We start from the raw sequence: 22,998 nt of genomic DNA, 5'->3' as shown, positions 1-22,998 counted from the left end.
ACAGTTAAACAAAGACTGCAATGTTGAGGAGCAGTCTTTTGAAAAAGTTAAGGAGCCTCCCAAACAGAGAAAACAGCAAAGGCATAGAGTCTTCAATGGACAGAGGCTCATAATACAGTCATTGTCCTTGTGACAAAGTGGAGAAAGGGCAGGGCACAGGAAGGTTGAAATCATAGGAGGAGAAGCCCAGATCCTTCAGAGCCTGACAGGGAGAGAGAGGAAGGGTGAGAGAGAATGAACTGTATTCTCATTGCAACAAAGCCATTGGAGCGTTTGAGCCAGGGAACGGGTATGATCTTATTTAAGCTTATAAAGATCACTGTGGCTGCTAAAAGAAGGAGAGTAAAGAGGGGGATTGGGGAGAATTGTTAGACAACAGAACTGTTGGTGGCAAAAAAATGAAGTTGTACAGATGGAGACGGTGAAGAGTAATCAGATTCAAAATACTAGAGGTAGAGCCAACAGGGTTTCCTAATGGAGTAGTTGTGGAGTGACTTGGGAAATGAATGATATTGGTCTGGAGTATACACATGAAAAATAGTTCTAATGCTTTTATCAGCTTCTCAGGACTGAGACTTCATACATGTTAAAGAAGTAACATGTAAGGAGAAATATTTGACTGTCATGAGTGATCTTCAGTATATAATTAACTTCGGGCCTTCAGAATACTATTCTACTCATTCAGTACCACTGATAGGAGTTCCAGTTAAAGACTTTCCTTGTCTTTTGAAATACATACTACTTTAATTTTCAGGCTCTAACACACAATCTATTACAATACATCACTGATGCTAAGACATTTATTTCTACAAAAAAATCATAAAATTACATAGCAAAAGAGCAATTGCTTTTCATATTAATGTTTTTAAATGTTTCTTCTCTTTTAGGTTTTATTCTTGCTCTATTTGTTTGTTTATTCACTTATTAAATAAATATTTATTCAGCATCTGCAATGCAGCAGAAGTGGTATAGTATCTAAGAATTAAAAAATGAAACAAAGTGGCACATGGGGATAAAACACATACCCCCACATCAAGAAGCTTGCAATCTAGAGCTAGAAAGGTACACACACATACGCACACAAAAATTAATTATGAAGCCCCAATAGCTTGTAACTTTTTCAACAACTTTCAAAAGTTGTGTGCTATTACATCAAAAAAAGTAAGGCTTCTGAGGTATGCAATGTTTAGAAACCTATATTTAACAGCTATTATATACTACAGACGGACCACTTAAAGACATATATGGAGGGGAGCATGGATGGACAGAGCTTTGACTTGGGTGGTGAACACTGAACATACAACACAGTGTACATAATATGTTGTAGAACTGTGTACCTGAAATCTGTATAACTTTGTCAACCAGTGTCACCTCAATAAATTCAATGAAAAGAAAAAGAGGATAAATATGTATATCCAATTAGTGGTTTTAAAACAACCTATTTAATTAAGTAGATGGTGCTAGAAATACTTTTGGCTTGTGCCTTGTAGGGTCATCATAATTCCTTACAGGTTAAGCTAACCAAGAGAGGAAGAACGTTCATAACTAAACACAAATCTGAAATGCTTAGAGATGAAAAATATATTCCTTGAGCACTTAAAAATACAAATATCAAAACCGATTAGATTTTTGCTGATTGTATAACCAGGAAATGCGAATGTTAAGTAAGTATTAAAAGCAAAAGACATCTCTTTCTTTGGCTAATTTTTCTATACTGCCTGCTATACACTATAGTTCCTTTAACGCAAAGCCCAGCAGAGAAAAAGGGGGTTTCAAAGTTCCTAACTCAAACTTTTTTAAAGAATTAAGCACTAGCCCTCGCTGGTGTGGCTCAGTGGATTGAGCGCCAGCCTGCAAACCAAACAGCCACCTGTGCAATTCCCAGGCGGGGCACATGCCTGGGTTGTGGGCCAGGTCCCCAGTGGGGGCTGTGCAAGAGGCCGCATGTTGATGTTTCTCTCAATCTCTTTCACCTTCTCTTCCCTTCTCTAAAAATAAATAAATAAAATCTTTTTAAAAAATTAAGCACTAGAGGAAAAATAAATGGAAATTGAAGCAATTTCAGGCCCTCATGGTGAAAAAATTGAAAAAAACAGAAGTTTTTTTAAAAATCAAGCTTCACAATCATCCACTGATTATTGTATAGCTTCCTTGTAGTATTTCAACATATAAAATTTGAGTTTAAAGTGAGCCAGGAGAGTAAAATTTTGATGATGATAAATGCTTCACCCAGGAGGTAATTTAGATAGAGTACATATTTGCACTTACAGTCCCAATCACTCCAAAAAGCAGCATCGTTTCCTAGTACCAAGGACACTAGTACATGTCAGACTACATTTGGGAAGGAATTTCTCCCAGGACCTTGATAGCACACGTGCAGACAACATAAATAAATCTGTCAGTATGAACAAATTACCCACAAGAGCTGTTCTCAGGGGCAGCTTCTGTGCTCTCACTTGGGCCCTTTGATACTTGGGGTTGCTCACCCATCCACAGTGAGAAGCAGGGGTGGGAGAACAGTGCAGGTATGGACCGAGCACATGTCCTTAGGCACCTGCGCATGCACGTTTCACCCAGAGTCTGCTGCCCAGGCCTCTCGGCCGCTCTCCCTCTGATAGCCTGCCCCTCAACTCCTCCCTAAGGGCACTGCGTGTTGATAAAATCCCAACAAATGACTGTCTCAAATAACATCACACCGACAAGAGCTCAATTAATTTCACTTAAAATAGAAACAATATGTAGATTTTATTCAAATCCAGTTTGATGTATGTGTCAGCATGGGATCTACCAAAAAAGCTTGTGGGACGCATTCATTAGCATTTCACTAGATCCTGTGTATATAAGATGCTCAACCTGAAGGCCAGCATTTGTATGTTGAAAAGTGCATAAAACTTTTCTTAACTCTTTATTTTCTCCTAATTTCCTCCATGCTCTATTTCTTACTTTTTAAGGCTCTCCAAATATTCTAATGACATAAAAATAGATCATATAGCATAGGGAACTGGCGTTTCCTTTTTTTAACAGCCATATTAGTGGATCCTGGAAATGAATTACAAGAGGATGGGATATACAAAGAGATTTGTCATTTTGGTGGTAATAGATTCTCAGTCTCTAATATTATGTCTCTATTTCAGTAAGTTTACTTTTCCTTTAGCCTAAAGATGGATTAAAGCAGTTATAACTCAAATGCTATCTATCTCCTGGGTGAAGAGGTCTGGTATTTCTCAGAGACAGTTTATGGATGTGAAAAAGAAAGTTTTCCACTTCCCTTCAGCCTCTTTGCCACCCTTTTATTCTTTCAAACCCTCCCTAACATCTGAAATATGATCTCTGAACCACAGAATATGAAAAAAAAAGAGCATAGAACATTTGTGATGAGAACAGATCTTTTTGCTAGACACTCCTGAGAAAAGAACAGAAAAGCACAATTAATAAAACCACTTGTCCATGAAAGAATCATGACACATTATGCAGGTCGTTAAACAGGGAAAATCCCCCTCATCATGTCTCTAGGGTGATTTGGGCCAACTCCCACATCTACACAGAGGGAGGTGCTACAGGATCTCTATCAATTATACTTCTCAGCCCCATAATTATCTTGCTGAGACAAATAAAAGTGAAGACACTTAGAGATGGTAGAATATATTTGAGGAAAATAAAATTACTTAATTTTTTAAAAAGTGTCCCATGCAGCATGTTTCTGAGTTCAAGATATTGAACATGTTATAAATAATTTTTCTCATTATATGTGGACTCCAAATTACATATGTCATTAAGACAAATGGTTCTTTAATGCATTCAAAACAACGAGAATGCTTGTTTTAATCTCCAAAAGAATTTTGTGCATTAATTCTGTTTGTTTGGGTGTTTGTCTTTTTTTTTTCATACTATAGAATAAAGAGACAGATTCTACCCAATTTCAAACTGACTCCCTGGTTGTAAATTGGGAATTTAAGTGGCCCATGAAGCTTTCTGAACATTAGAATAACAATTTACATAATTTGAAGAATGAATTCAAATGAGAAAAAGAGACTGAGATAAGTGGCTTATAAAGCCCTTCAAAATCTTTACCTTATTTTATTAAAGAATCATTTATTTGTACTGTGTGCAAGGCAATGTGCTAAGCAATAACGATACAAAGTTAAGAAACTTCCAAGTTAACTAGAAAAATTTTAGAGAGTACTTAACCATTTATGGAGCAACTTTCAATAGCAAGTACTTTACACACACTATTCCATTTAATAAACACAATCCTATGAGCTGGTTTTCCAGACACAGAGGGAAGGGCACATCCAAGAAGTCTCTCACCCACACATGCAAGTCTGTACATCTGGTAGGGAGCACAGTTTAGATTTGAATCTAGGTCTGTATGACCCAAAGTCATAGACAGCCCTATCTGTTATAAAATTCTACTAAATGACATGCAATGACAATTTAATTACTAGAAATCATCAAAAGATTCCTTGGTTGTTTGTTCCATTATATTTAGGTTCACAGGAATTAATACAGTCAAGTACAATCATGAAACTAGGAAGGAATTTCATGTATCCAGGTAAGACTAAGTTCAGCTGAAAATAAGAGAAAATCTAATAATTAATAGTGATTTGAATGAGGTAGAAATTTATGTTTTTCAAGTAAAGAAAATCTGCAAGAGGACACTCTAGCACAGATGCGGATGCTGCATGAAGTTTTCAGGGACATGTGCTTCTTCTGTATCACTAATTTGCGATCCTTAGATGTAGCCGCCTTTGAGATTCAACATTGCTGCCAAAGTCTCAGCTCTCCCATCTGTGTTCCAGGCAGCAGTATGAAGAAAAAAAGAAATGAAGTTCAGACCCTCTCTTTAAGGACCTCTTTGGATTTACTCCTAAAACTACTGCTCGTTGACCAAAATCATACACTATGTCTACACTTTGCTGCAATTATCCAGGAAGAAAAGAAGAATGGATATGAAGAGGCAATAAAAAAGTGCCACATTTGAGAAATAAAATAACAAATGCCTGTTTTCTCCTCCTGGTACCTAAATTTATATCAAAGTTAGCCATCTCATCAGACCTGAAGATTTAGCTTCATTTATTATGTATGTATATATGTTTGTATTTTTTTTAAGCACTGAGTTTCATCTGTGGAAGAAAAGCAGAGAAAATACAATAGTTCCTCGTTCTCTCTCTCCCTGGTACCCTCTGCCTACCTTAGACAGGGTGCTGTGGAAGGATTCGCAGGAATACACTGGCTGCTGAGCCAGGAACCCCTCAGTACTATGTCCACTAGAGGGGTGTTTTTTGTTTCTGCTTGTTTGTTTTTCACCAGCTCTCACCAGTTGCCTGCACAAGCCCATCACAGCCATGGCTTTAGAGGCCATTTGTCTCTACTGAGGTAGCCCTGGCCTCGCAGCTTGCATGTCAGATCTGGCTGAATAGATTTACAGGAGTCTCTGAATTATTTCCAAGCCATACCCTTATCAGTAAAATCATAAATAAAAATTTACCAGCACTCTAGATCTATGCAGTGGCTTTTTTATGTTATATTCATGTTCTAGTAACCCAATCTACTATTATACATAAAGTAAAACATAAAAATAATACCATCACATCAATATAATAATAATATAAAACACAAATTAAAAAATAAGCATTAAGTGGTAGTTCTAGTCCCTTCTTTCTGGACAGCAATGGGACCCCTTGCCCAATCTTTGGGAAAGGCAACCACATTTTGCAGAGTACTGTTCTGAAATGTGAGCCTTGGTTCTTAAATTCCCTCCTTAACCATACCCACCTCCTCTGAACTCTTCTCTCCCTTAAAGTGGCATCCTTCCAGCTGAATCATCCCCGTTGAACGTACACAGACAGCTGCAGCTCTCGATAGAAGCTCCCTAGCAGCATTTCTAAAGGAAGGGTTGTTGCTTAAAACATTACCACATATTTAAAAAGTGCACAAAGAGTTTTTAAATGCACACTGATTTCCTCAAACTGACCTAAATCTCTCTCCATACAGTTTAAGGTTTCTGTATCCTGATCTGTCAATAGTGGGAGTGAAAAACATCTGCTACCATTCTATGGGTGTAATTTCTTCAAATAATATGAATATCACTATCATATGAAATGGACACTTGTCTAATTTAAAGGCACTTATTAATTTGCTATTGGTGCATTTTGCTGATCAGAATGATAAGAGTTATTAGGATGCAAATCTACACAAGATATGTAACCATCTAGGGATATGAATGCTCTTTGATTGTCTTAGCAATTCAAGATGAAGCGTGTGAATTCAGCCCAAGCACCCAACAAACTTTGCAAAGCTACAATTTTAGGCAGGTACATGGATCCATTCAGCTCCACCCCAATCATAAAGATACAGGCACGCTAGAAATTCCAGAAGAGTGAAGAAGGTTTAACTGAAGGTTTACGTGAGTTGTAAGATTACTCCAATGCTTTTAGATCATCCTTGTACTTCTTGGGAGCCTGCATTCTCCAGAGGAGTCTTTGAACAGTGAAAACAACCCTCTGCAGGATTAGCAGGTTATCTCCGTCCACCTTGTCTTTGAGAGTGATTCAGACACAAATTGCTGTCGTTTTGTACCTCAGTCCCTTTATAGTCATCCCTCCATGGGACCAGTGAAGCTCTCTGTCATCAGGTATGGCATGTTTAGGAGCACATATAATGTTAAAATTACTTAGGCAAATCTGTATGAATGTAGGCAAAATTCAGAAAGACTAAACTTCTGAAAACTATAATTCACTACAGTGTTTACTGAAAACTCTACCAGGAATCTGGCCAAATAAATTAGGTATTCTTTTTCCTTTGTACGGGTTAAAAAAAAAAATCATGAACCTGACTGATCCCAAGCCCACTAGAACCACATAGCCTCACAAATAAAAATCTAATTATCTGCATTTAGAGATTCACTGAACTAGGGTAAATGGGTTGAGAGGATTATTTCAAGAGTAGTTTGAAGTAAAAGCACAGACCCCAGAGAAAACCATTATTATCCATGACTGAGGGGGAATATTTTAATCGGTCCTTAAAATGGTGGAGAGTACTACCTTTTTCCCTTGACCTGCCCTGGAAAATGTATAGGATACAAAGAAGGAAATGGTTCATGGTAAAGCCATGAAGAAAGACATCACATCCTTGGCTCAAAGGTTGGACCAAGCCCCTCATGCTCACACTTGATTTGGAGGCAGTAAAACCAGACCACTGGGCTTGGACAATAAGCACCCAGAAGTAATTAATACAGGAGGAAAACAGGGGACCCACATCAAGTGTTCCAGAATGACCCTTAAAAGAAGAGATGTGGAAAGTAAAATAGAAATTGGATTTCTTTCCAACCTTGTGAGTGGGTCTGAAGCAGATATCATTTGATTTAAAACAAAAATCAAGATTGAAGGAGGGTGAAGAGATTAGTCAAAGAACATATATTGAAGGACCCATGGACATGGGCAAGGACAATGTTGTGGGAATTGACTATGGAAGTTGGGGGCAGGCTGGGCAGAGAGGACAAAAGGGGGAAAAATTAGGATAACTCTAACAGCATAAACAATAATTAAAATGTTTTGGTAGAGAAGTAAAATAAAACCAGGTATATCAACTGGTTGGGTAAAAGTTATACTATACCAATAATAAAATAATATCCTATGACAGTTTGAATTTATTTATTTATAGTCTGCCTCATTTGAAATTCAATGGGAAGAAAATTATTACTACTTTTTTAAAGAAGTCTCTTTTTCTAAACCCAAAGTTAAGATAAAAAACATTTGTAAATTCAGCTATGGTAATTGTTGTTATGTTTGTTAACCATATCTAGGGCTGGCATCTCATATGTACTCTGTTGATTCTCCCTAAACTAAAATTATTATATGTATAGTTTATGTACAGTTATGGTATTACTTTTCTGATATTATTTGGGTAGAAGATACTTACAAGGAGTAAATAATTAGACATATACATTATCTTCAATTTTTTTTAATTATGAAATATTTTAGGTATATTAAAAAGCATGGAGAATAAGATTAGACAGAATTGAAACTCTCTAATTCCCAAATTCTATCATATGTCATCAAAATCTAGATTTTGGCACACAACTCTTCTGAAACTTACTTGTTTTGCTTAAATTTATATTTTTGTGGTTTAGCCATGTTAGTATAAGTAGCTCCAGTTCACTTACCTGCTGTATACTATTCCATCAGATAAATATACATTATTTATCCATCTTGCAATTGATAGAAATTTATGTTGATTCCAAATTTTAATTGAAGAGATGTTGAAAATACACAGAAGTTATCTTAAGATAGCAGTTCTCTTAAGTAATTCTTCTATGTGTCTCTTTGGCCTTATATGTCATACTTTCTCTTAAATGGACCTACAAATAAATAAATAACTGATTCTAAGAGTATAAACATATTAAAGATTGCAAAATTGCCTTGCAAAGATTTGTTAATTTATCATCTGCCTTGTATGACACCTCCCATTTTTCCACAGTCTTAACATGTGACACTGTCAGATATTTAAATGTTTGCCATACTTGCGGCATGTCATGGTATTGCATTGGGATTTGTATTAGTTATCTGTTACTGCTATAACAAATTACCACAATCATAGTGGCTTAATAGCAACACAAATGTATTATCTTCTAGCTCTAGAGGTCAGATGTCCAAACTGGGTCTTACCTCAGGGGGTCAGGTAGGCTGCTTTCCATCCATCAAGGGGTTCCATAGAAGAATTCATTTCTTTGCTTCTAGCTTCTACTGGTTGCCTCATCCTCCACCTTCAAGACAACTGTGTACCATCTTCAGATTTATCTCTAACTCTGACTCTTCTTCCATCTTCTTCCACTAATAAGGACTCTTGTGATTACCAGCAGCCCACCCAGATAATCCAGGATAAACTCCCCATTTCAAGGTCAGTTGATTAGCAAACTTAATTCCATCTGTAACCTTAATTCTCCTTTGTCCTGTAAATTATCATGTTTGCATTTTCTGGGGACATCTTTGGGGGTCATTATTTTGCCTACAACAAGGTTTAATTTTGTACTATCTTGATTACCACTGAAATTAAGTATTTTCAAAATGTCCATACTACCCAAACCAACTTATAGATTCAATGCAATCCCTATTAAAATACCAATGATGTATTTCACAGATATAGAACAAACATTTAAAAAATTTATATGGAACCATAAATGACCCCAAATAGCTGCAGCAATTTTAATAAACAAGAATAAAAGAGGAAAGATCACAATACCTGACACCAAATTATATTACAAGGCACTGTAATCAAAACAGTCTGCTACTGGCATAAGAACAGACACATAGATCAATGGAACAGAATAGAGAGCTCAGAAATAAACCCATGTCTCTATGGTCAATTAATATTTGACAAAGGGGGCAGAAGCATAAAACAGAGTAAAAATAGCCTCTTCAACAAATGGTACTGGGAGATGTGGACAGCTACATGCAAAAAAAAAAAGAAGAAAAGAAAAGAAAGAAAGAAAGAAATTCGACCACCTACTTACACCACACACAAAAATAAAATCAAGATGGATAGAAGACAAATATAAGTGACAATACTGTATAAGTCCTAGAAGAGAACATAGGCAGGAAATTCTCAGATATTCCACACAGCATGGTTTTCATGGATATGTCCCCTAGAGCAAGGGGCATAAAGGAAAGAATAAACAAATGGGATTTCATCAAAATAAGAAGTTTCTGCACCGCTAAAGAAAACATCAGCAAAGTGAAAAGGGAACCAACCTTATGGGAAAATATATTTGCCAATGATACCTTGGATAAGGGTATGATCTCCAAAATATATAAAGAACTCATACAACTCCACTCCAAGAAGACAAACAATCCAATTAAAAAATGGGCAAAGGACTGAACAGACATTTTTCCAAGGAGGAGATACACAGGGCCCAGAGACATATGAAAGGATGCTCATCATCACTACATGTTAATAAAAACCACAATGAGATATCACTTCACACTGGTCAGAATGGCCATCATAAACAAATCAACAAACAAGTACTGGTGAGGCTATGGAGAAAAGGGAACCCTAGTACAATGTTGGTGGGAATGCAAACTGGTACAGCCACCGTGGAAAACAGTTTGGAATTTCCTCAAAAAGCTAAAAATGCAACTGCCTTTGGACCCAGCAATTCCACTGCTGGGATTATACCCTAAAAATCCCAAAACGCCAATTCAAAAGAACCTATATACCACAATGTTCATAGCAGCACAATTTAGAATAGCCAAGTGCTAGAAGCAACCTAAGTGCCCATCAATAAATGAGTGGATCAAAAAACTATGGTATGTTTACACAATGGAATACTACGCAGCAGAGAGATAAGAAGAGCTACTATTCTTCACAACAGCATGGATAGAACTGGAGAGCATTATGCTAAGTGAAATAAGCCAGAGGGCAAAAGAGATATATCATATGATCTCACCTATAAGTGAAACCTAATCAGCAAAACAGACAAGCAAGAAAAATATAACAAGCAACATCGAAAGAAAAATCAAACCGACAGTAACAAGAGGAGAAGTGGGAGGGAGGTAAAGGGGGAAAAAAGAGGAAGGGTCGAGAAATATGTATAAGGACCCATTGACAAAGCCAAAGATTGAGGTTAGGGCAGGGGAAAGTGGTGGGAAAATGGAGACAAATGTATTTGAACAATAAAAAAATTTTATTAAGTAAAAAAAGAAATTAAATTTTTAAACATGTTTATTGATTTGGGTTTTATTTCTGTGAATTGCTAATTTTTTTGCATTGAGTTCTTTCTTTTTATAGAATTTGCCAAACCTTTTTGTATTTTCATGTTTCTAATCATTTATAAATTATACTTACAGTAATCTTTCCTTATCTGTGATTTCACTTTCTACTGCCCCAGTTACCTACAGTCAACATGGCTCAAAAATATTAAATAAAAAAGTCCATAAATACACAGCTCATGTTTTAAATTGCCCACTGTTCTGAGAAGCATGATTAAATCCCTTGCCCTCTTCTGCTGGGACTGTGAATCATCCTTTTATCCATCGTGTCCACGTTGTATGTGCTACCTACCCACTAGTCACTTAGTAGCCATCTTGATTATCAGACAAGCTATTGTGGTTTCTCAGAGCTTATGTTCAAGTCACCCTTATTTCACTGAATAATGGCCCCCGCAAAGCGCAAGAGTAGTGATGCTGGCAGTTCAGGTGTGCCAGTGAGAAGCTATAAAATGTGCTTCCCATAAGTGAAATGTTGAAAGTTTTCAAGTCAATAAAGGAAGAAAAAAATCATATGCTGAAGTTAAGATCTATAGTAAGAATGAATCTTAATGTCTGTTATATGTGAAGGAAGGAGAAGAAATTCATCCTAGTTTTGCGGTCACACCTCAAACTGCAAAAGTTATGGCCACAATGTATTATAAGTGCATAATCAAGAAGAAGAAGACATTCAATTTATGGGTGGAAGATAAACAGAAAACATGTTCCAAATAAGATTGAATAATTGCATTTTAACAAAAGGATGCCCTTCACAGGACAGGATTTTTAAAAACATTACATAGTTTTATTCATATATTTTCTGTCAGGAGCATCCAACCTTTTGGCACCTCTTGGCCTCGCTGGAAGAAGAGTTGCCTTGGGCCACACATTAAATACACAAACACTAATGATAATTGATGAACAACAACAAAGAAAAGGTTTTAAGTAAATTTACAATTTTGTGTTGGGTTGCATTCATAGCCATCCTGGGCTTCATGCAGCCCGTGGGCCGTCAGTTGGACACCTCTGTATATAAATGCTATTTTTCACCCCACCTTCAACACAGCAATATAATGAACAAGAATGAGGTTTGGCCTGAGCCGTGATGTTAGCTTAAACCGGAAAGCAGACACTTTCATAGTCAATTGCTGCCTGCAAACCATACAAGAGATTACAGCAATTTGGCAACCCTCATCTTTCATAATGTGGCAAGGTTACTAAAATCAGTGTGTAATAAAAGCTGATGTAACTTGCATGTCTATTTCATAGGTGAGTGGTAAGTCCCTGTGTCACACACTTGGACTAACAGAAGAGGTAAATCGAGAGAAATAAGGAGAGTAGAAACATGTTTTTGTTTGTTTGTTTGGTTGGTTGGTTGTTTTTTTTATTTTGTTTTGTTTTTGTTAGTTATACGACGGTGGATCATAAAAAAAAAACACCCAGAATTTATTTATAAAAAATTATGCATTTATTCTTACATGTTTAAACTTCAGTCACCTTCAAAGTACTCTGCATTTGATGCAATACACCTTTTTTCCACTGCCTATGTTTTTGAACTCATTGATTTTGATGGCTTTCAGTGCTTTTGCCATTTTTTTTTTGTTTCAACTCTTCCACATCAGCAAAATGTTTCCCTTTGAGGACTTTTTTCATCCAGGATAACCAAAACAAGGTAGCTTGGGGCAAAATTGGGTTTATAGGAAGGGTGGAGCATAAGGGCCATGCTGTTTTTGGTCAAAAACTGGTGAACACTCAGCATGGTGTGGGCAAGTGCACTTGTACATCACCCACTGAGAAATGGTCAAATGTTGGGTCTTCCGAAAAAATTCACTGAAGCCAAATCCAGCCTCTCACAATAACACCAGCTGGTACACTGATACAGATGAGTTCCTGGAACACTCACCTAGCAGGGAAAGCCTGCATTGTACCCTTCAGAATATAATTCGGGGCGGGGGGAGGTTGCAACCCCCCTCCCTAGACTCACAGCACCTTAAATCATAATAGCACTGAAGGAAAAGGTAGAAATGTCTGAAATATTTACCACCCTCTTAAACTAAATCATACCAAATCAGACAAGGCTGTGGCCATAAATGTGTATGAAGCTGCTAGTTAGAAACCACAGCTTACTTTTTTGAGCCTCTGCTATTGGAACTATCACTGTAACTGACAAGAGCTCTGTACTCTCTTGCCAGGAGCAAGACGAGTTCAGGGAGCAGCATTCAGAGAGATTGCACATTCTTTCCTTGGAGCTATGACAAGAGCTGATCTGTACTGCCCAGTCCACTTATGCAGACCATCACTGCCCCCTTGTTTCTCACAGAATGAATGTGAGAAGCTTTGACTTCTAAGAGAGTGCCAAAATGAATCTGCCATATTAAATAAAGAGGAACATAGATTTATACATATTATTCTAAAAATCTAGTCAAGTCATACCTTAGATTGTGTCTTGTAAATAATTATTTATAGAGAGAATAAATTCTTCCACTGGAGAGTATACAGGACAATCCTGCTAAGTTAATCAACTTAAGTAATTACGTAAATTAAATAAATTTTCTTTCAGTCTTTCCTTTCAAGTCACTGTAAAAAGGCATCAGCCCAGGTGCCTACTTCTTTTCTACCCTTTTACCAAACCTATACCCTTGAAGTTAAATTAGCATATTTTCTTACTTAGCTGATAATTCTAAGGCTTTCAAAAGATTCAAGTGAGAAAAACTGGCTGTGCATTAAAGGGCTACTTTACCTTTAATGTTAAAATTACACCCACTAACGACAGGGACAAAAGATGCAGAATAAGGTATTTTTTACTTTTATGAGTTTCTCACCTAACAAAAAAGAAAAACTATGTAAACTTGGAATGTTGCTTCAAAGCTTATTTAAGTGCACTCCTAATATAAATCAAAACATAAGGTATTCAATGGAAATGATTACAGATCTCTGTTCTTTTTATGTGACAGATATTTTTATGGTTCCTTATAAATAATATTAGATTCAACAATTAGTCATTATTACTTGATGTTAAATGGTAAAAATCACTTTAGTATCTATTTTCACATAATGGTTCATTTTTCAGTCATCAAAATATTTTCTTTTGTATATGCAAATACACCTAGTCTTCTAATTAATTTAATGTTTGCGCCAATGTAACAGTGCATGGCATATAATATTATGAATGTGTATAATTTTGGAGATTAATGCATCCTTAGACATCATTCCCTTTTAGCAAATGAGGAAACTGGAATTGAAAGAAGTTCCATGACATATCCAAGGTCAAACAGTTCTGTAACTGCAGGTCAGAGCTAGAACGAAGCTCCTCAAGTATGATTCAGTGCTCCTCCCTGACAGCCTACTCCCTGAACACGGACAGCAAAGCCCCATCAGATACCTTGAGAAAGATGGATTTTAAAATATGAAAAATGCCTAGCTTTGAAAAATCATTGTTTTAAAATGTTAAAAAGATAAAAACTCTTGCAAATTATTTTATTAAAGTGAAATAGACCACCTTCAACTCATCATGTATTAAAATAACTAGGATTTTAATTATTGATGTTAACTGTTTATGTTTTCTTTCATAACCTAGCTAATGCAATAAATACGGTGTGGTATGTGAGAGTAGTGTTAATATGGTGTGTGAGAATATTGAACTTCTCTTTTAAAAGGGTTATCTGCAATAAATTCTAAGTTAAAATACTCTGTGCATGAAGGCAATGCTGATTTCTTAATTTGCTTATATAAAATTTAGCCCAGGAGGGTAATCTAAGAAATTCAAGTACTCGATAAAGTTGCCTTTCTCATTTGAATAATTCATCCTCCTATCCAGCTGTAATATATCTGGCAACTTTCCACTCTACTGCCCCCGTGTTACTCATTATTAAATATTAGTTACCTTAAAAAAAATTCATACCACTAGCCTGCTAAAGAAGCCTACATTTACAAAGGAAATTTTTGTTAGGAGCATAGAGTTGGTGCTTTTAAAAATAAAACAACAGTTTTCAATAGAAGACAATTTAAGCTTACTCAAAAGTCATTATAAAAGTCAGTATACATATTAAAATATTAACACATTTACTAGCAATCCTAAAAATAATTTTATTCAGTAATCAATAATGTTAGTGTATCAAATTATTTTATAAATTTAATTTTCATACTGTAGTAAAGATTCCAGTGTGAAAATTATTTGCTCAAAACTGAATCCCTGTTTTTTGGTCCCATTCGTTCAAATCTGCCTTGTCTCCAGTATCCTCCAAGTCCCTACATGCAATCACAACACATACAGGTGTCCACAGCTAGGAACCACCTGAATTCCCTCTACTTTCCCATAATCCACCAGCAAATGTTATCAGTAATCCAAAATATATATTAAACCTTAATATGTGTCCCATTACTTTTTAATTTGCTTCAAAATACTCTCCCTGCTTTCATGCTTGGTCCCCGTAGTTTGCTTTCAGCACAGTAGCCAGAGTGCTACTTTGAAAAGTGCACCGAATCCTGCATGCATCTGACTAAAACCCCTCAAAGGTTTTCTATGGCACTTAGGAAATAATTTTTACAAAAAAAAATTGTCGTGGCCCTGCCTGATCTGTAATTATACACCTCTGCAATCTTACTGACCTCCTCCTCACTCCCGTTAAGCATGGTCCAAACATGTCTCCTCTCCCACGTTTGTACACGCCGATTGCTCTGCTGGGAGTGCTCCTCTTCTCTGCGGGCGGATTCCTTCTTGTTGGCCATAACTCAGCTGAAATTTTTTCTTCTCAGAGAGACCTTCTCTTTCACCTCTACCTCAAATATGTCCTCTGAATCCAATGCACCCCACTCCGCCTCAATCCCCTGTGCTCCATTTCCATGTCCAGTTGAGGCCACTTACCTGACACAATCTGTAATTTTTCATCTGATTGTTTACCGCTTATGGTTTAGCCTCTCCGCCCACCTTGACTATAACCTGCTTGGGTGAAGGAACCGTATCTCCCTAAGCTCACCAAAGCATCTGCAATGTTTAGCAAATTTAACTAGTACATATTAGTTAAATAATAACTAATTGATAAAGGTGTGGTTACGATGTTGAAACTCTCAGAGTATTTGATAATTTTCATGCTTATAAAACCAAAACATACAGAAAATATAATAAAAAAGATAACAAAAATAAAAACAAAGCCATCTTAAGGAATAGCAAGTTAAAGATAGTATTCATATGGGTAAAATAATATAAAACTGCGTAGAGCACATTGTATTTCTCTTCCCCTGTCCTGGTAACTACTCAGGGTAATTTTACTGGGATCTTCCAAAGGCATTAGAAGTTAGCAGAGTATTCAAGTGAAGTCTTTTTCGAGGTACAACATATCTTTGTCTATTAAACTACAGAAAGAAAAATTCTTTGTGGAGATCTGTCTCTGAAGAATAGCAATTTCATGATCAAATAATATTCAGTCACAAGTGACAGGTTATTCAAAAATTATTATGGATTTCTGTTGATAATGATTAGCTCTTTCACCCCTTGTAACTTGTGTGCATTGATAGTACAGCTGGCAAAAGTTAGAGCGCGCTCTCAGGCTCTGGAACAGAGCTTTCCTCGGTATGAAGCTAATTAAGCCACACAGGGGCTCTAACCCCTGAACTTGCCCTCATTAGCCCCACGCTGAAACCAATGAAGCCAACTAGCCAGAAAGACCTGATGGCCAAAACACTGCTATCGACATTCCATCCCTCATTTTCAGTCAGAGAGGAATCGGCTATTGATATTTACTAGAAGTCCTGGGAACAAAGTCCACAGCTTAATTAAACAGATACTTCAAATGAGATGCCAAAGTAAGAGTCAAATACCTTAAGACTTTGCAGATAAGACCTGTTTTAGTGTTCTCTGAAGTACACCATTTAAAAAAAAAAAAAAAAAAAAGCCCTGTGCTACAGAATTGGCAAACTCATGACCAAAGCACAGAGGGCTTCTGCTAGCATATAAAGAATATGGACTAAAAATAAAGAAAAGAAAATACCCCCAAATCTGGTAGACCTTTTGAAGTGAAATAAATACTATGGTTAACATCACTAATTCTTTTTTTTACACTTATTTTTAAAATTGTTTTTATTATTATTATTTTTTCCAAATACATTTATCTCTGCCTTCCCCCCACCCTCCCTCAATCCTTCCCCTTTGGTTTTGTCCATGAGACCTTGCTACACGTTCCCTGACCCTCCCCTTCCCTTCCTTTTCCCCCGACCCCCCCCTCCTTCCATCCCTCTTGTCTCTGTTCATTTCTTTTCCTTCCAGTGTTGCTGGTCATAATGTCACTAATTCATTACAGTGCTATTCTTCTCTGAAATATTTTCCTAAAAAATGAACAATCGCATGTATGTGTGCATATGTATATATGTTGTGTGTGCACACATAAAAACAGTAATTATAAAATATTTAAATCCATATTGTCCCTATAATCTGGATGCCATCATATATGCACCAAGACAAGTGAAAGTATATCCTATCAATTGCTTTCAATAAATGGGCATTCCACTCTGAGTACTGGGTGCTCTGAAACTGGAATCATTTACTCCATGTGCACTCTTTTTATACTTATATTGTGTTCAAGTTAAAAATTTATCCCTTGATGACTGGCAAAAGGAATGTAAGTGATAATACTGAACCAATCACAAAGAAAACAATGGAAGAATACAGTAGGTTGATGTTAAGTTTGTAGAATATCAAGGAAATAGTACAATAAATATGAGAGTACAAGATAGGTCATTGATAAATTTGGCAATGGTAGAAGACCTTTGACATTTGAAGGGTATAATGAAAACCACTGTATAATGAAGGGGTTGAATAATGAGCTGACCAATAGTCACTTAGGTGGCATCTTGATGAAATTTCAGCCAATATCGTATCACGCTTTAGAGGATTTGAAGGGAACCAAAGAACAACAGAAAAAGATGCTAGAAACTGTATCTTCTTAGAGACTATGTTGTATTGTTCCTGCACAGCCCCCAATTTTTAAAAATGTGTTCCCTATGCTCAACAAAATGCATCTATACAATTAGTCTTAGAGCAACACAAAAGTTTTCAACTATGGGGGTTATGAATTTAGATCATCTGAAAAGCTTCATCAAAGAATTGAGAGAATTATTGAATATTGCATTAGAAGGAAGATCTTGTGGTCTTAAAAAACTAATTTTTAAAAAGATTTTTGGCTTAACATTCAGTTTTGGTCATGACAGATTAAATGGTATCATGGCCTTTCTATCATAAACAAACACTAACAGTTATCGTATGTTTTTAACAGTATGTTTATCCATGAGTCAAATCCATGAGTCAAAGAAACAATAGCAAGTAGAATTAGAAAATAGTTTAAATGAAATAATAATGATACAACCACATATCAAAATGTGTGGTATGCAACTAAAGCAATGCACACAGGGAAATTTACAATGTTCAGTGTTTATATTAGCAAGAAAGAAAAGTTTAAAATCATTGATCTTTAAAAATGTCCACCATAACAATGAAGAAAAGTAGAGCAAATTAAGCTCAAAGTAAGTAGAATGAAAGAAATAATAAAGATTTCAACAGAAGTTAATAAAATTAAAAATATACAATCAGTATAAAAAATCAATGAAATCTAAAGTAGGTTCTTTGACAGCATCAATAATCAATAAATACCTATCAAGAAAAATATAAAGACAGGCTACCTATGTCAGGAATAGAAGAAGAGACAAAGTTGTAATTTCTGTGGCAATTAAGGGCATAATAAAATAATATTATAAAAACTGTATGCCAATAAATGTGTCAATTTAAAAGAAATAAATTCCTTAAAAGATACAACTTACAAATGACTTATGCAAAATAAATAGAAAATAAGAATAGCCCTGTATAAACCATATAGTAGCTAATAGCTCTTATTTGTAGATTAAAGAAAAACATTTGCCTCAAAGAAAATGTTTTCTTTTACAGGGCCAGAGGTGAATTCTAGCAAAACTTAAAGAAAATGTACTGGCAACATTACACAAATGTTTCACAAAATAAAAGACAAAAGGACATTTCCAAAATTATTTTGTGAGGCAAACTAACTCATATCTAAACTGGTAAAATAAAATAACAAGAAAAGAAATATCCCTCATGAACATTGTCAAAATCTTTAACAAAATATTAGTAATATGAATTCACCAATAAATTGGAAGAATCATGGCTGAATGGTTGTATCCCAAGACGTAAAACTAACTTAACATTTGGAAATTAATCTAATCTAATGCCCCACATTAACAAAAGAGAATAATTATTTAGTGATCTCAATACAATACTAAGAAAACTTACAAATAAAAAGAACTACTAGAACTAAGTAAATTTTAAAAATCAATATAAGGTCAATAAACAAAAAAATTCTATTTCTAAATAGCATAAAAACCAATATAATCAAAAGCATAAAACAGGGATAAAAATAATAAAAATGTGTAAAATATCTGCCTGATGATAAAATATTGCTGAGAAAAATTAAAGACCTTAATTAAACAAAGATATACTATGTTTATGAAACAGAAGATTCAATATTATTATCAATAACATACAATATTATTATCAATTATCCCCAAACTGATATATAAACCCAATGTTCTCCAAAGTCCCAGACTTGTTTGTAGATATTGACAGGTTGATTTTACAATTTAAGTGACAATAAAAAAGCACCACCATAGCAAAAATAATCTTAAAAAAGAACAAAGTTGGGAGACTTACAATATTTAAAGGCTCACAGTAAGTTACAGCAATAATGTAATATTGACATAAGGACAGATGAAGAGCTCAGTAAAACAGAAATAGGTATATGCTTATATGATTTTTTCAACAAATACACCAAAATAGCTTAATGGGGAAAGAAAAATCTCTTCAACAAAAATTAGTCCATTATGGACTATAGAACTAAAGTAAAAAGCTAAAACTATAAAGCTCCTAAGAAACCTAATGAGAAAAAAATATTCATAACCTGGGGGTAAGAATTTCTTAGAACCAACCAAGCAATAACAAATAAAAATACTTACAAAACAGACTCCACAAAAGTAACAGTTCCTCTTTAAAAGACACCATTTAAAAACTGAATTAATAAGCTATAGGCTGGGAGGAAATATTAGTCATACATGTATCTGAAAAAAAGGATTTGTACCTATACTATATAAAGAAATTTTGTAAAACAAAACAAAAAAAAAGAAACTTTTGTGACTCAATAATAAAAAGCCAAACAATTTAATTTAAAATGAATAAAAGACATGAACAGGCACTTCACAAAATATGTACAATTGGCCACTGAATACATTAAAAAGTGTTCAACATCAAGGAATGAAAACTATCAAGGAAGGTAAACTCTTATAAGATACCAGGATAGATAAAATTATAAACTTACACTACCATCACATTCTAGCTAATATGTGGAGCTTTTATGCATGGAGATATAAAATCATACAAGCAGTTTGGAAAATGATTTGGAAATGTCCTATAAAGTTAAATATATACTTACTTTATGATCCAGCATCTCCATACCTGGGTGTTCCCTGAAATAAATAAAAATACATGTTCACAAAACCACTAGCACAAGAATATTCATAGTAGGATTGTTCATATTGAGTTGGTCAAAAAGTCTGTACTTTTTTTCCATAAAATAAAAGACACATTTTTCATTTTCACCAATAACTAGATTGATTTGGATATTTTGAGTATGTCAGCTATCTCCCACCTGGTAGAACATTAATTTTTCTCAATTAATGTCTCAATTTGATCGCTGTTTACTTCAGCTGATGTACCTGACCATGGAACATCATCAGGCGAGAAATCCCCAGCCAAAAAACTCACAAACCACTTTTGCCTCCTTTCATCAATCACAGCACCTTTTCCAAACACTGTACAAATCTTTTTTTTTTCCATTTCAGTTGTGATTTTACCTTTCTTGAAATAACAAAGCATAATATGCTGAAAATGTTGCAAGTTTTCAATATTAAATTGGCTATAAAAAGTCACCAATTGTTTTTTTAATGCATGCTGATATAACAGCTGTCACAATACAATCTAACAAAATTGTTTTGAATGAAGTTAAAGGTAACTAAGCACTACCAGAGCTATCTTATGAAACAAAACAAATGGACTTTTTGGCCAGCCCAATAATAATTAAAAAATGGAAGTGATCCAAATATCCATAAACAAAGAGTGATATATTCATACAACGGACCAATAAAAAGGGATAAACTACTGATACAAGAAACAACATAAATGAACCTCAAACACATTATACTGAGTGAAAGTAGCAAAATCTTTTGGCTTAAAATTCATTAGAAGCTTCCAGTCACCTGTGGGACAAAGTAAAAACTTCTTTGCATAAAGATTAGGGCCTCCTTCATCAGGTTCCAGCTTTACCCACCTCCACTTCCCCCAGCGCTACCGTGACTGCCGCAATACTATATATATTTCAGGAGATTGCAATCTTTACTATAAAGATTGTAACGATTTTAGATATGGCGAGCCATATGATTACTGTCACAAATACTCACTGCGGCCATTGAAATGTAGAAGATGCTATACACAATACGTAAATGAATAAGTGTCTTTGTTTTAATAAAACTGTATTTACAAAAACAGGTGACTGGCTGGATTTGACCTAAAACCTATAGATCATGACTCTTGTTATAGTGTTTACTGATCCCTTACTATAACACAAGCCCATACACAGACAAATGTGTGAGATGTGATTCCATGGTGGAACAGATAAAACTAATCCACAGGGATTGATGTGAGGACAGCAGTTGCTTCTGGGGTTCTTCGGGGGACTGCCTGAGAAAGGGCACAAAAGAAACTTCTCAGAGGATGAGAACTTTAGGTCTGATGGGCAGGTGGGGCATGGGTATTTACAGTTTTCAAAACTCAGGTTATGCCTCAATGAAAAATCAGAGGTGAAACTGAATACTATTACATAAGAAATAAAAATCGATGCTGATACTAACGTCTAGAGTTTATGATTAGCGTTCTATTATGTAACTACAGTCAGTAATAAGGATTTTAATTAAATGTTCCTAAGAGGAACTCAAAATTTTTTCTCAGGTTTATATAATAATGAAAATGTTGTACATAATGAAAACTTACTTTGAGCAAATTTCCATATTAAAAATATTAGATTAGGTGATATAATTTTATCCTTGATGTGTAAACCAAGCAGATTTCTGTGTCACTAAATCAATATATAGAATTTCTAGGGAGATACAATTTTTTACTACTAGATACAAGGAATCAATGGAAAAAATGAATGAAACTAGAAAGAATAAGATCACCGTCGATGTAAATATATATTTTAAAGACTGTACTGTTATGTTGGGTATGTGTGTATATACATATATATTTATATAGAAATATAGCATCTTAATAGCTTGTGTTTTGAAGCTTGTGTTTGAATGTGTGTGACTGTAGGTAAGTCACTTCTTTTGGTTTCTGAGCTTCCCTTATATAAAATGTAGATGATTAATGATATCTAACAAATATAGTTTTGGGAAGAATCTATGAGATAATACAGGAGAGATTTTAGAACAATACTTTAGACAGACTGTGGGCTCAATAGAAGTGAGCTGCTACTGTTCTTATTTTATCAGACATGACCATAGATAAAGACATGGACATTGGTAGAGAAGTAAATATAGATATGGAGAGAAAATACTATTAAATATTTTAATGATGGTTTTCCCTCAGTGGTGAAGTTATAAATAATTTTAAAATACTTTTCTGCTTTCTACATTTCCTCAATAAACGTTTTTACAATACAAATAAATAAATCTTGTAAAAAACAGTTATCTTCCTAAATCCCAGGCAGACATTCCAACGCCCTCCAAGGTAGTCCAGCTGTCCTTGAGATATGCAGACATCATCCTAAGTGAATTCTGTGCTATAACTGAGAAAACATCTCCTCAATAATTAAAACATTAGCCAGTTGGCCTTTTCCATCAAATCATAACAGAAATGGCTGATCACCACATTATGTAGGAAATTCTGTATCCCATGGCTGGAGATTAATAGAATGGCATATTCCATTGACATTGTCATACTAAGCAACAGTGTTCTCTCCACGCAGCCACAGAAGTGGGTACGCTGTTCTGAGCCAATCTAAGGTGATTACCACGGAAACAGCACTCATTTTACTAACAGCGAGGCATATTATCCTTCATGCATGGTGTAGCATCCCAGTTTAATAAGATTCTGAAAGTGAAACTGAGGACATTTGGGAAAAGGACCCTAAATCCTGTGGAAAGTATT

The sequence above is a fragment of the Pteronotus mesoamericanus genome, unplaced genomic scaffold (genome assembly GCF_021234165.1).
Source record: "Pteronotus mesoamericanus isolate MK-2021 breed Mesoamerican mustached bat unplaced genomic scaffold, CSHL_Meso_final scaffold_85, whole genome shotgun sequence".
Classification (NCBI taxonomy): Eukaryota; Metazoa; Chordata; class Mammalia; order Chiroptera; family Mormoopidae; genus Pteronotus; species Pteronotus mesoamericanus.
This window is presented reverse-complemented; position numbering follows the sequence as displayed.